The sequence below is a fragment of the Eriocheir sinensis genome, unplaced genomic scaffold (genome assembly GCF_024679095.1).
Source record: "Eriocheir sinensis breed Jianghai 21 unplaced genomic scaffold, ASM2467909v1 Scaffold169, whole genome shotgun sequence".
NCBI classification, from domain to species: Eukaryota; Metazoa; Arthropoda; class Malacostraca; order Decapoda; family Varunidae; genus Eriocheir; species Eriocheir sinensis.
This window is the reverse complement of record NW_026111061.1, coordinates 387880-399913: the sequence shown is the minus strand read 5'-3', so window position 1 is coordinate 399913 and position 12034 is coordinate 387880. Positions and strand designations below refer to the sequence as shown.

The 12034-nt window shown below is 43.3% G+C and overlaps 1 long non-coding RNA gene across 3 annotated transcripts in view; it reads right to left on the bottom strand.

Annotated features, from left to right (window-relative positions):
- LOC126990483 (uncharacterized) overlaps positions 1-12034 on the bottom strand; it is a 164916-nt gene that overhangs the window by 130879 nt on the left and 22003 nt on the right. For all 3 annotated transcript variants that reach the window (XR_007744407.1, XR_007744406.1, XR_007744408.1), the window contains exon 2: positions 11825-11898. This is a non-coding gene — a long non-coding RNA (uncharacterized LOC126990483). The remainder of the gene's footprint in view (positions 1-11824; positions 11899-12034) is intronic.

Below are 12034 nucleotides of genomic sequence, written 5' to 3'. Positions count from 1 at the left end.
AAGTGAGATAATATGCAGAGGAATGGAAGAAAAAGATTTGGGAGTGACTATCTCAGAGAATATGTCACCGGGCAAACAGATCAACAGGATAACGGGACAAACTATGAATTTGCTGAGGAACATAAGGACGGCATTTGTGTATTTGGACGAAGAGATGATGAAGAATATAATAGTTACAATGATAAGGCCAAGGTTGGAGTATGCAGCAGTGGTCTGGTCTCCTCACAAAAAGAATATAAGAAAGCTGGAAAGAGTTCCGGTACCGGAACTTTGGGATCGGACTTGCGAGGAGAGACTCAATAGCATGGGGCTCACAACCCTGGAGAGAAGAGAAAGAGGAGACCTGATAGCGGTGTACAGGGTGGCGAGTGGGGTGGAGAATCTGGACAGAGAGGACCTGCGTGTGTGGAGCGAGAGAGAAACAAGAGGACATGGAAAAAAGTTGAGGGCGACCACGTGTAGGCGAGATGTGAAAAAGTTTAGCTTCCCAAACAGAAGCAGAGCTGTGGAATAGACTGGGGGAGGAGGTGGTTTGTGCAAGAAACATTCATGATTTTAAGGGCCCAGGCAGGGAAAATTTGATGGAAAATCAGGGTTTGGGGTTATTTGAATTCTGTGTACCATCAATTTGGGCAATCATCTGGCATCACTTTCACAAAGTTTTAAAGCAATTGTAATGAGGGGAAAACTGAGAAAATCGATAACCTGTAATAACCGATGTGTTGCTTGTGAATTATGTGATGGTGCGGCAGGGCAGACATTTAGACAGACAGACGAACCAGTGGCTCATAGTGAAGGTGCCGAGGATGGTTAGTTAGGTTTTCTTTTACGAGGAACAATGAGGAGGAATTTTTCACCTAAGTCACGTGGGAGAGAGGAACAGCTGTCTCTGAACTCCTGAGTTAGCGGAACAGGCCAAGTATCTGTAACAACAACCGCCGTTCGGTGCTAGTTAGCCGGCAGCCACGCCAAAGGGGGGGAGGAGGAGTCGAGTTAGAAAAGGCGCTGAGAACTGCATATTCAGTCAAGCCTCGCCTCTCCTCCCGGCAGGTACGTGAAGTTAATTCCAACGGACAGTGACTATTTAGTGTGTTACAATGTTATTATTATACCTATAACGGCTAATTGAGCCAAGCCTCGCCTCTCCTCCCGTCAGGTTCCCTACTGACTGGGCGGTTACCCCCTTGTTGTGTTAGTATGTAAAGTTCCCCCTTGTTGGGCCTCCAACCCACCCTCTGGTATTTTAGGAGCACGAATGTCTCATCCCATGATTAATTCAGTAATAGAAAAGGATACTTTTTCTTGTTAGTGTCATTTGTTTGATCCAATGCTTGTGGGGACTCATGACCACCTCCTTGGTGTCCTGAACCCCCATGACAACCATGCTTCCATGATCAACCCTGTGAACACATATTGGTGGTAGGAAATATTTTCAGTAATAATCAAGTATCACTGAACCCTGATTAGGGTAGCTGTTATTTAGCAACGGTTAAGTGTTTAGGCTATGGCCAGTGTATCACATCTTTCATGTAGTTGTAATAGTCTGAAGAGATGAGTGAGCCCTTTAAGGTGAATAGGAGTGATGAGTGATAATTATTAACTAGGATTGATACTTACTTCAGTAAGCTCGCTACCATTACCAACTGAATGATGAATTGTAAATAATAGTTAATTAACTCCAGTCAGCTTGCTTCCAATACCAACAGAATAATGAATTGTAAATAACATTGTTGCTTAAACTTCAGTAAGCTCGCTACCATAATATACTAACATAATGTGAATAAACCTCATAATTTAACCTTGTGTTGCGTCACCCTAACAACCATAACAACTTGAAGCTACACTTGATAGGAATATATTAAAAGCACAGAGTTGAAGGCAACACACAATCACTCCATTCCAAGTCATTTTCCTGAATATTTTACCAAAGTGGGCGTGGCGCACGTGACATTTAAATCCCATGCACTGCGCTGGCATTTTCTGCGTTTTCAAAGGTTTAGAAATTAATTTTTTACATTTTTTTGTTATTGAGGCTAGTGGTGAATACTGGCAACTATCACCTACTAAATAAGAGTCGGTCGGTCCTTCCTACTCCTACTCCCCGGCAATGGCACATCTGCCTTCACAGGGAGCAGGTCTGTCAGATGTCACTCGGGTTTCCCCCTCACAAGTTCCCTGAAGGATGGGGATGCCAAGCAAAGGACTTAGAAAGAAAAGAGAACACCTTGAGAAAGCGAGAGAAGCGAGAGTCACGCGGCACCCCGGAGCCTTCACCTGTCAACACCTCAGAGGAAGAAATGAGGAATGATATTATGTCATCCTTTGAACACTGTTCATCTACTGACGACAACCCAAAACACCACCTTTGTCCCAAATCAACAGATTTGTGGTGTTTTTATCAAAAGGCTCTCACATTAGGGCAGGAACCACCCAGCCACAGCACTATGAAAATTTCTTTTACCTTTCAGCTCCAGCTTGTTCGTCAAGTATATGAGCGGCTGACAACGGACACAATGATGCAGAGATGCCTCAAGGGATTTACTCAAAATCCAAATGAATCTTTCCATGGTAGAGTATGGCTCTATTGCCCCAAACACATCTCTGCTTCAATGCTGAATTCAATGCTGGGTATGTGGATGCCAACACTTATCCACGTATGGGAGTTCCACTCACTTCCACAATGAGGAAGTATCTAGAAATGAAGGATGCTGCAATGGACATCCCTCAAAAGAAGAAGATGAGAGATAAGCGCCTCCAGATGGACCTCGACTACGTGCCAGGGGGCCACTGACGTGTCAGCCTTCAGCGAAAATTGCCGTTTTCTCGTTTGGTAAGTTATCAACATTCAAGTAAAGATTTCTCTCTTATTTTTTTTACCAATTTCCATGATTCATGCAGCAAATTGTTTGTAAATAAAAACACTATGTACGTGACAGAGTACATTTTGCATTTTTATCAAGATTATTATGTCTGCAATTATTTAAAATACAGTAAATGAGATTTTTTTTGGATAGTAGGAAAAAGTACATATAACAATAATATGGATACTGATAAGAAAAAAGTGAGTAGTCAGCCTTTTACTTTAACCATTTGAGGATCACAGTAAACTTTTTGGGACTGAATCTGATCATTGGTATTTGTGTCATCTTAAAAATAAAAAAAAATAAAAAATAAATAAATAAATAAATAAATAAATAAATAAAATAAAATAAAATAAAATAATAATTGTTGCAGATGTCAACTTCACCCCCAGACAACCCCATTCAGCAAGAAAAACACCTTCTAAATAAACCTGAATTCACACTATAACGTTTTCTTTAATTTCCACGTATTTTCCCTACCAGGGCCCTTAACCCCTTCACTACGACCGGGCCAAAACAGCGCCCCGCGCCGTATCCGAGATCACCGCGCGCGCCAAATTTCAAATGTCGCATTTGAATATAACAAGTTTTCAGCCATAAACTCAACACAATCATGATGTATTATATATGAAAACATGCAGAATTAAATGGAGCACATAAAGAAACATACATCAATAGATAACGTTGAGATGTAAGCATAAATATAGAGATAAAATAACTCATATATTGGCTAAAGCGATCCAGGACGCAGTATGCGCGTCCTCGGATATGGTACGGGGCACGCAAGGACGCAGTATACGCATCCTCGTGTTGAAGGGGTTAAGGAAAAGTTGGATAAGAGCGGATATGGAGACGGGACAGCGCGAGCGTAGCTCTTTTCCCGTATGTCACAACTAGGTAAATACACACACACACACACACACACACACAGGTCAGAACAGGAGAAAAGGAAGTTTTTCTGGAGAGTGATGGACATGGACCTAAGGAAGTGGTACAGAAGGGAAGAGGAGACAGCTTGAAGGTGGCATACACTAATGTGAGCGGGTTAATATCGCCAATGTTAGAAATAGGAGATTACCTGAGCAAGGAAAAAACAGGTGTTATGGGGATTATGGAAACCAAATTGTCTGGCAGTATAGATGCATTTATCATAGGGGATGGTAAATATAATGTATGGATGAGAAATAATGAAAATAAACAAGAAGTGATGCTATTGATGAAAAAAGAATTGACTGTGGAGAGTGTCACCTATGGCGAAGGGAAACAGAGGTCTTAAATGTGGGACTAAGAATGCAGGGGAGGATGCAGAAATATTGTAGTGGTGTATGTCCCTCCAAAAAAACAATTCATGGACAGAAGAGTTGTACAAGAAGAAGCTGGAGGACACATTGGATTCCCTAAGGAGATTGCTGGAAAAGGATAAGATTCTGGTAATGGGGGATTTTAATTGTAAGGAAGTGTCATGGGAAAACTGGTCAACGGAAGGAAGTGAAGCTTCATGGGGGAACAAGGTTTTGGAATTGGTTATAGATAACGTCCTCACACAGTGGGTGGAGGAAAATACAAGATTCAGAGGAGAAGACGAGCCATCTAGATTGGACTTGATAATCACCAGGGAGCCGGATATCTTAGAGGAGATGAACTAGAAGAGCCCTATAGGGAAGAGCAGTCACGTACTTATCGAGTACATATTACGAGAAGGAGGTAAAATAATCAGGAATGAGGACTACAGGAAAGAATGGTTTAACTTAATAAGGCAAATTTTGAACAACTTGGGGAACATTTTGAGGAAGCACAATGGGATACTTTTTTTGAGGCTGATAATGTGGAGGAAAAATGGGCTATCTTTCTACGGATTTACAATGAAGGAGTGGAAAAGTGGGTACCAAGGATGAAAGAAGGCCGGAAATCAAGAGAAGAGTGGTACAATAGAAAGTGTGTAGACGCCAAGCAGGAAAAGGAGAAGGCATGGAACAAATGGAGAAAAAATAGGAGGATGGATCTATGGAATGAGTACAAAAGGAAGAGGAATGCTTATGTCAAAGTAGGAAGAGAAGAAAAAAGGAATTTTGAGAAAAATATTGTAGATAAGTGCAAAGACCAGCCAAAACTGTTTTATAAGTTCATAAATGGAAAGTTGAAAAATAGAGATGAGATTCAGAAAGTTAAAGTTAATGGTGAAACTTTTGATAGTATAAGTGAAATAGTAGAAGTGATGAATAATTGTTTGCAAACAGTGTTCACAAGGGAGAGTGAGTTTGAAGGTGTAGATGCAGTGCCGGGGAACAGAGTGGGTCTGGAGAGAATACAAACATCAGCAGATGAAGTTAGGAAATTATTGGAAGAATTGGATGCGAGGAAATCAGCAGGACCGGATGGTATATCAAATTGGGTGCTAGAATAGTGTAACCAACAAACAGCTGGAAAGTTGAGCAACTTGATTAAGGCGGGGTTCCCACTATTCCGTTTTCATGGATCCGTCGACTGTCAGTGACGTCATCAACGGAGCCCGGGCCCTGCGCAGAGCCCTTCCAGAGATGAACTCAAGTTAACTCTTGGGTCCGTAACGGCGGTGGTGGTGCCAGTCCAGTGATGTTGGATACTCTACATATCATGAAAATATGAAACAGAAGTACTTAGCTACAAAATAACATATACAAGAAGTCGTTGTGGTTAATGCTGTCCCTGTGTTTCTCAACAAATGATGAGCGATGGACTGACGGAGTGGATCATCCCTGACGGGCGGCCGCTGTTTCGCTGACATCATTTTGACGTCATTAACGTCAACAGATCCATCAAGACGGAATAGGGGGAACCCCGCCTAATGTCTCACTATCGCAAGGGAAGGTACCAATGGACTGGAAGAGGGCTAACATAGTCCCAATATATAAAGGAGGAAGTAAAGAAGATCCGTTGAACTATAGGCCAGTGTCATTAACAAGCGTAGTAGCCAAAATGTGAGAAAATTATAAAAAAACAGATGGGTGGCATATTTAGAAAGCAACAGTATATTAACAAGTAGTCAATTCGGATTAAGAGGAGGGCGATCTTGTGTAACTAATCTGATAAGCTTCTATTCAAGAGTAATTGATATAATACAGGAGAGAGACGGTTGGGTGGATTGTGTGTATCTGGACTTAACCCTTTCATTGCTAAATGCTCGCAGCGAGCATTAGGCTTATTTGCTGGTAGTGCTAAACGCTCGCTGCGAGCTCCACCCGCACTCAAATCTCCCGTGCATGAAAATGTTCCAACACTAATTCTCACAACACAGGATTGCCAATTGAGTGGGTTCTTCACTAAATTTGGTGGAAAATCTTGCCAGCCCAGCGTGGCAAATCTACAGACGAGTAACTGGAGGATGTTCTTGCCCAATATAGCGGCATTTTTGCATAGCTTCACCTATCACCTGACTGATTCTTTGACCAAATAGTTGTAAATATTGCAGTTGGCAATACTCCCTTGCCAGAATCTGAAGAAAAGATGTCCGCAGTTCCCTCAATACGGCTGATCATCCCGCACGCACCGACGTAAGTGTTAACATTCATCACTCCCTGAACGTGCATGTACGTTCGCAAGAGAGGCATACGTGACCAACTCCTATAGATCTGGACCTCCTCTTTCCATTGGTGTTTTTGGCATGAAGGGACAGTCACGTCCGCACCACGAGCAAGGAAAGGGTTAAAGAAAGCATTTGATAAAGTGCCCCACAAGAGATTAACCCCTTCAATCCGGTGACGCCGACATCTGCGTCCGAAGGGCGTCCGACGTCATCACCATTAGTCCTCTTTTAAACCTCTTAATCTTCTTCCACTTCCTCTTAATTCTCTTCTAAACCTTTTCAAGAGGAAGTGAAAGAGGATTAAGAGGAATTTTGAGGAGGATTGAAAGGTTTAGAAGAGGATTAATCCTTTTCCAATTCCTCTTGACCCTTTCCATACTGTGACCCTGACATCTGAGTCACATATGGAAAGGGTTAATATGGAAACTCAATCATGTTGGAGGTCTGGGAGGTTCAATGTTGGATCGGATTATGGACTTTTTGACGAAGAGAGAAATGAGAACAGTAATCAGGAATAATAAATCAGGCTGGATGGAAGTGACCAGTGGAGTCCCCCAAGGATCAGTGTTGGCTCCAATTATGTTTGTAACTTATATTAATGACATGACAGAAGGGGTGACAAGCTAGGTATATGAATATGTTTGCTGATGATGCTGAAATAATGAGGAGGGTGGCTAATGAAGAAGACTGTGTAGCCCTGAGCCAAGATCTCGATAGAATAAGTGAATGGTCACGCAAATGGGAAATGACATTCAATACAGAGAAGTGTAGCGTGATGGAGTTTGATAAGAGCAGTAGACAAATATCGGGGAACTACTCTCTGAGTAATGAATCATGAAAAAAACAGAGGAAAAAGATCTGTGAGTGACAATAACAGACAAGTTATCCTTTGGAAAACGTATAAATAGGATAACTGGGGAAACATACAATCTTCTTAGAAACATAAAAGCAGCGTTTACATATCTAGACGAAGAAATGGTGAAGAAACTAACAACATCGATGATACATATGAGACTGGAATATGCAGCATTAGTGTGGTCACCTAGATTGAAGAAAGAAATTAGAAAGTTGGAAAGAATACAAAGAGCAGCGACTAAATTACAGGAAACTCTGAGAGAACATACTTATGAAGAAAGACTGGAAAAATTGGGACTAACAACACTGGAAAGGAGAGAGAGAGAGAGAGGGGACTTAATAGCATTACAGTACCCTCTCGAGTTTCATGCTCACTTCGTTCCGTAGGTATAGCACTAAACTCGAGGATCGCGAAACTCGAGGTATTGAAAACACTGAAAAAGTGCTTATCTGATCCGACCCGTGGAGATTTTTTTTTTTTTTTTTTACATGGGCTATGGCACCGGTAGACTATTCATCTGGGCCTGATGGACGGCCCTGAGCCCGTCATGGCACAGGCAATTGTTTATAGTGGCGCTATTGTAATTGGCTCATGCTGCCCCCCGGAGCTCAATTTTTTCCTCCTTTACTCCCTTATTGCCTTTACTCCCTTTACTGCCCATCTCTACATCCACAATGTAAACAAAGCACTTGCCCTGTATCAAAATGACGTCGTCTGCTAAAGTAAGGGCTCTCGTGGCTTGTGCTGCCATTATCCAAGTTATGGACTTGTTGCTGCAGTTAAATGGAAGGATGAGGCTATTGTGGGTGTGGCATGTCTGAGGTTCCTCCGTGCCAGTTCTCATTGTCACCACTGCGCGTGAGCGGCCAACCCACCCATCTAGACTCTGAACACATAAACACATGGATCGAGTTACAACAAAGACGCACACACACACCCATGCACACACCAGACTCATCATGAACCACGGCAGATGTTTCTCGCAAACAAAAATGGCTTCGCCATTTTCTAGAGTGTGTTTGAACTTATTTGGTGAGTGGTTCATACAAACCAAACATGCCCAATGTCAAGAAGAGAGCAGTGTTAAAGACGACTGCTCTCTTCTTGCCAAGAGCCAGGTTTGGTTCATGTGAGCCACTCACCAAGTACGTTCTAACACACTCAAGAAATGGTGAAGTCGTTTGTTTGTCAGAAACATCTGCAATGGTTCCTAATGAGTATGTGCGTGCGTGTGTGTGTGTGTGTGTGTGTGTGTGTGTGTTTGTTGTTATTCGAACAATGTGTTTATGTGGTTGAGCCAAGATGGGTGGGTTGGCCACTCACGCACAGTGGTGACAATGAGAACTAGCATGGAGGAACTACAGGCATGCCACACCCACAACTGTTTCTTCCTTCCATTTAACTGCAGCAACAAGTCCACAAGTTGCACAAGCTGTGACAGCCCTTACTTTAGCAGACGACGCCATGTTGATACAGGGCAAGTGTTTTGTTTACATTGTGGATGTGGATACGGGCAACCGACCTTGGCCGTGTGTGATGCAAACCCGGAAAAGTTGGAGTTGCCGGTTGCCCTGGCTGGCGCGCCAATTCGGTGGGAAGAAAAAAGTGCTGTGTCACACCAGGTTACGGATAACCGTGAACTTGCTCCCGGTTGGGCGTACAGGCGTTGCCCATAGCCACAACGGTTGGACGAGAATGGCCATTGTGACACCGCCTTAAGGCAGCGTCATAAGGTGAGCGTCGGCGATGACGTCATCGGACTCCCAGCGAATCACAAGCGTGTTTTCAGAACTGTCAGTCAATCGTAAGGCAGCCGCCTTCAACTGCAGCTTCAAAACGACCCGTTCTCTCTTCCCGTTTTCTCTCTCTCTCTCTCTCTCTCTCTCTCTCTCTCTCTCTCTCTCTCTCTCCATAGCCACAATGTTTGGAGGAAAACGTCCAGTGTGATACTACCTTTAAAGGTAGCATGCGTGATGCCGATGGTAAGTAGACGTGACCCGTACATGTCAAACCAGTGCGAAAGTCGGGGTGATAATGCGTGAAAGTTGGGATGGTAAGAATTTAGGACTAACCGCAAAACTCGTTTATCGTGAAACTCGAGAGGGTACTGTATACAGGATACAAGAGGGATTGGAGAAATTGGACAGGAAAGACCTAGTGGTACGTGACAGAAGTGTAACAAGAGGCAATAGTAAGAAATTGAAGAAAAAGCAACTGTAGGAGAGACATCAAGAAATACAGTTTTCCATACAGAAGCATAACAACATGGAACGGACTTGACGAGGAGACTGTGTGTGCAAAAACAATTCATGAATTTAAAGCCAAACTGGATAATAAGCATTATGGAGACGGGACAGCACAAGCCTAGTACGGCTCTTTTCCTGTATTTCATAACTAGGTAAATACAACTAGGTAAATACACACACACACACACACACACAAAGAGGAGGACTGGTTGCTGCTCCAGAGAGACCTGGGAGCGAATCCACAAAGCGTCAGTGGGATGGGGAGGCGTTAATAGCGCCGTTTTCTTCCACATCGGCATGCTGGAACGCTCCAAATGGGTAAGCGGTGAGTGTATTTTGCGCCGATTTCTGTCGTTAGTTACACCTAGGTCCGAGGTGGTGTAAAACACATATATAATTATTTTTGTGCACAATTTGACCTTTTTATTAACTGTTTATAAGCTTTATCACCATAGAAGCATGTATATGCCATGCAAAAAGTGAAATTTTAAATGGAACACCCCAAAATATGCCTGAAAACGAGGCGGCTGACAGTCTGCCCTTAGTACCCCTTACCCTAGCGTCACGCATACACACAGCAGCTTACGAAATGAATATTATCCTCGCATATTTTCACGCCCGTGCTCTGAGGAGGGAAAGACGGTTTCGGGATCGTCTTGACCCCTTAGAATTAAGTGACAGTGAACTTATTCAAAAGTATCGCTTCCCTCGGCAAGAACTAACCCTCCTCTTTCAGGAGCTGCAGCCTCAGCTTGAGAGGAGGACAAGGCGTAGCCAGGCCTTACCAACCCACACACAGGTTTTGCTGGCCCTGAGATTTTTGGCAAGTGGCTCCTTTCAACATGTCATTGGAGACACTGCAGGTAACATTTATATAGTTTATTGGTGTTGCATGCTTCCGCCGCTCAGTGCATCTGCCATCACTTATTAATGTCTGTTGCCCTACATTGTTTTGCACCTAAATCTTAATGGTCAGGGAGAATTGTGGGTGCTACTATAGCGTGAGGTCTACCACACTATAGCGTGAGGTCTACCACACTACTACACTATAGCGTGAGGTCTACCACATTGTAGCGTGAGATCGACCTACCGTTAGTACTATACCACACAGAAATGTAAAAATAAACATGCTATCATATATTTAGACAAATTTATACTACCCAACCTAACCTAACCAAACCTATACTAACCCAACGCCATGGTTAGAAACTCGACTGTGGCGCCACAGTATGTAAACAATGCCCTCATGACTCACTCGGCGATAAGAGAGTCTTCTTGTGATTGGTTGCCTTGCGTGTGACGTCGAGTCAGTGACGTATCACCCCCGGCAGCCAATGGGCACAATTTGAGGCGTCTGCGCCAATCCCAGCAAACCTTGAGGTATGGCTTTGTTATGCTGGCGCACAGAAAACTGGCGTTCGCAAAGAGTAGAGTAAAATACTCCGCGTTACCTTAATGTTTTCCAGTATCGGGCCCCTGGACACAGTGTGGGAGTGGAGCAGGAAGTGGGAAATGGAATTAATACCAAAAAGTGCAGTGTTATTGAATTTGGAAAGAGTGGAATGAGAGTAGAGGGACATTATAAGTTGGGTAAGGATAAGTTAGACAAGAAGACAAGAAAAAGACCTTGGAGCGATGATCACAGAGAACTTGTCTCCAGAAAGACATGTGAATAAAATATCAGCTGAGACATACAACCTGCTGAGGAACATCAGAGCAGCGTTCACATTCCTTGATGAGGACATTGTAAGGAAATTAATTGTGACCTTGATACGCCCTAGACTAGAATATGCATCAGTGGCTTGGTCGCCATCACTTAAGAAACACGTTAGAAAACTGGAGAGGATACAGAGAGCGGCAACAAAAATGGCACCAAGGCTGAGCCTTATGAAGAAAGATTGCTGAGGCTGAACCTCCCTACATTGGAAAGTAGAAGAGAAAGAGGAAATTTAACAGCGGTGTATAGGGTGATGAATGGTCTAGAGAAATTGGATGGAGAGGACCTTTTGATAAGAGAAGAGAGAAACTTAAAGAGGAAATGGAAAACTGTTGAGAAAAGGAAACTGTAGAAGACATCAAGAAGAACAGCTTCCCGCAGAGATGTGTTGGGGTCTGGAATGGGCTGGAGAGGGAAGTGGTACAGGCTAAGTCAATAAGCGCATTTAAGGTCAAATTAGACGTAAGTAGTTGGAAAGACGGGACAGCACGAGCATAGCTCCGTTCCTGTAAATCACAACTAGGCAACTACATAACTGGGTAAATACAGACACACACACACTCCATCCTACATAACACTCACCAAACCATCCATGAGGAGCTTGATGGGCAGGATCACTGGGCCCGTCACTGCCGCCACCACCATCGCCAACACTCCTGTGGAAATTATTCCAAGCATAGTAAAGTTGTGTGTGTATGGTAATGGGTAAATTACCATGAGTTATGGTAAAAGTGTATCATGCATCTATAAGCACCGTGCCTTTATTATGATGCGGCAACTAATCGGGCTTAG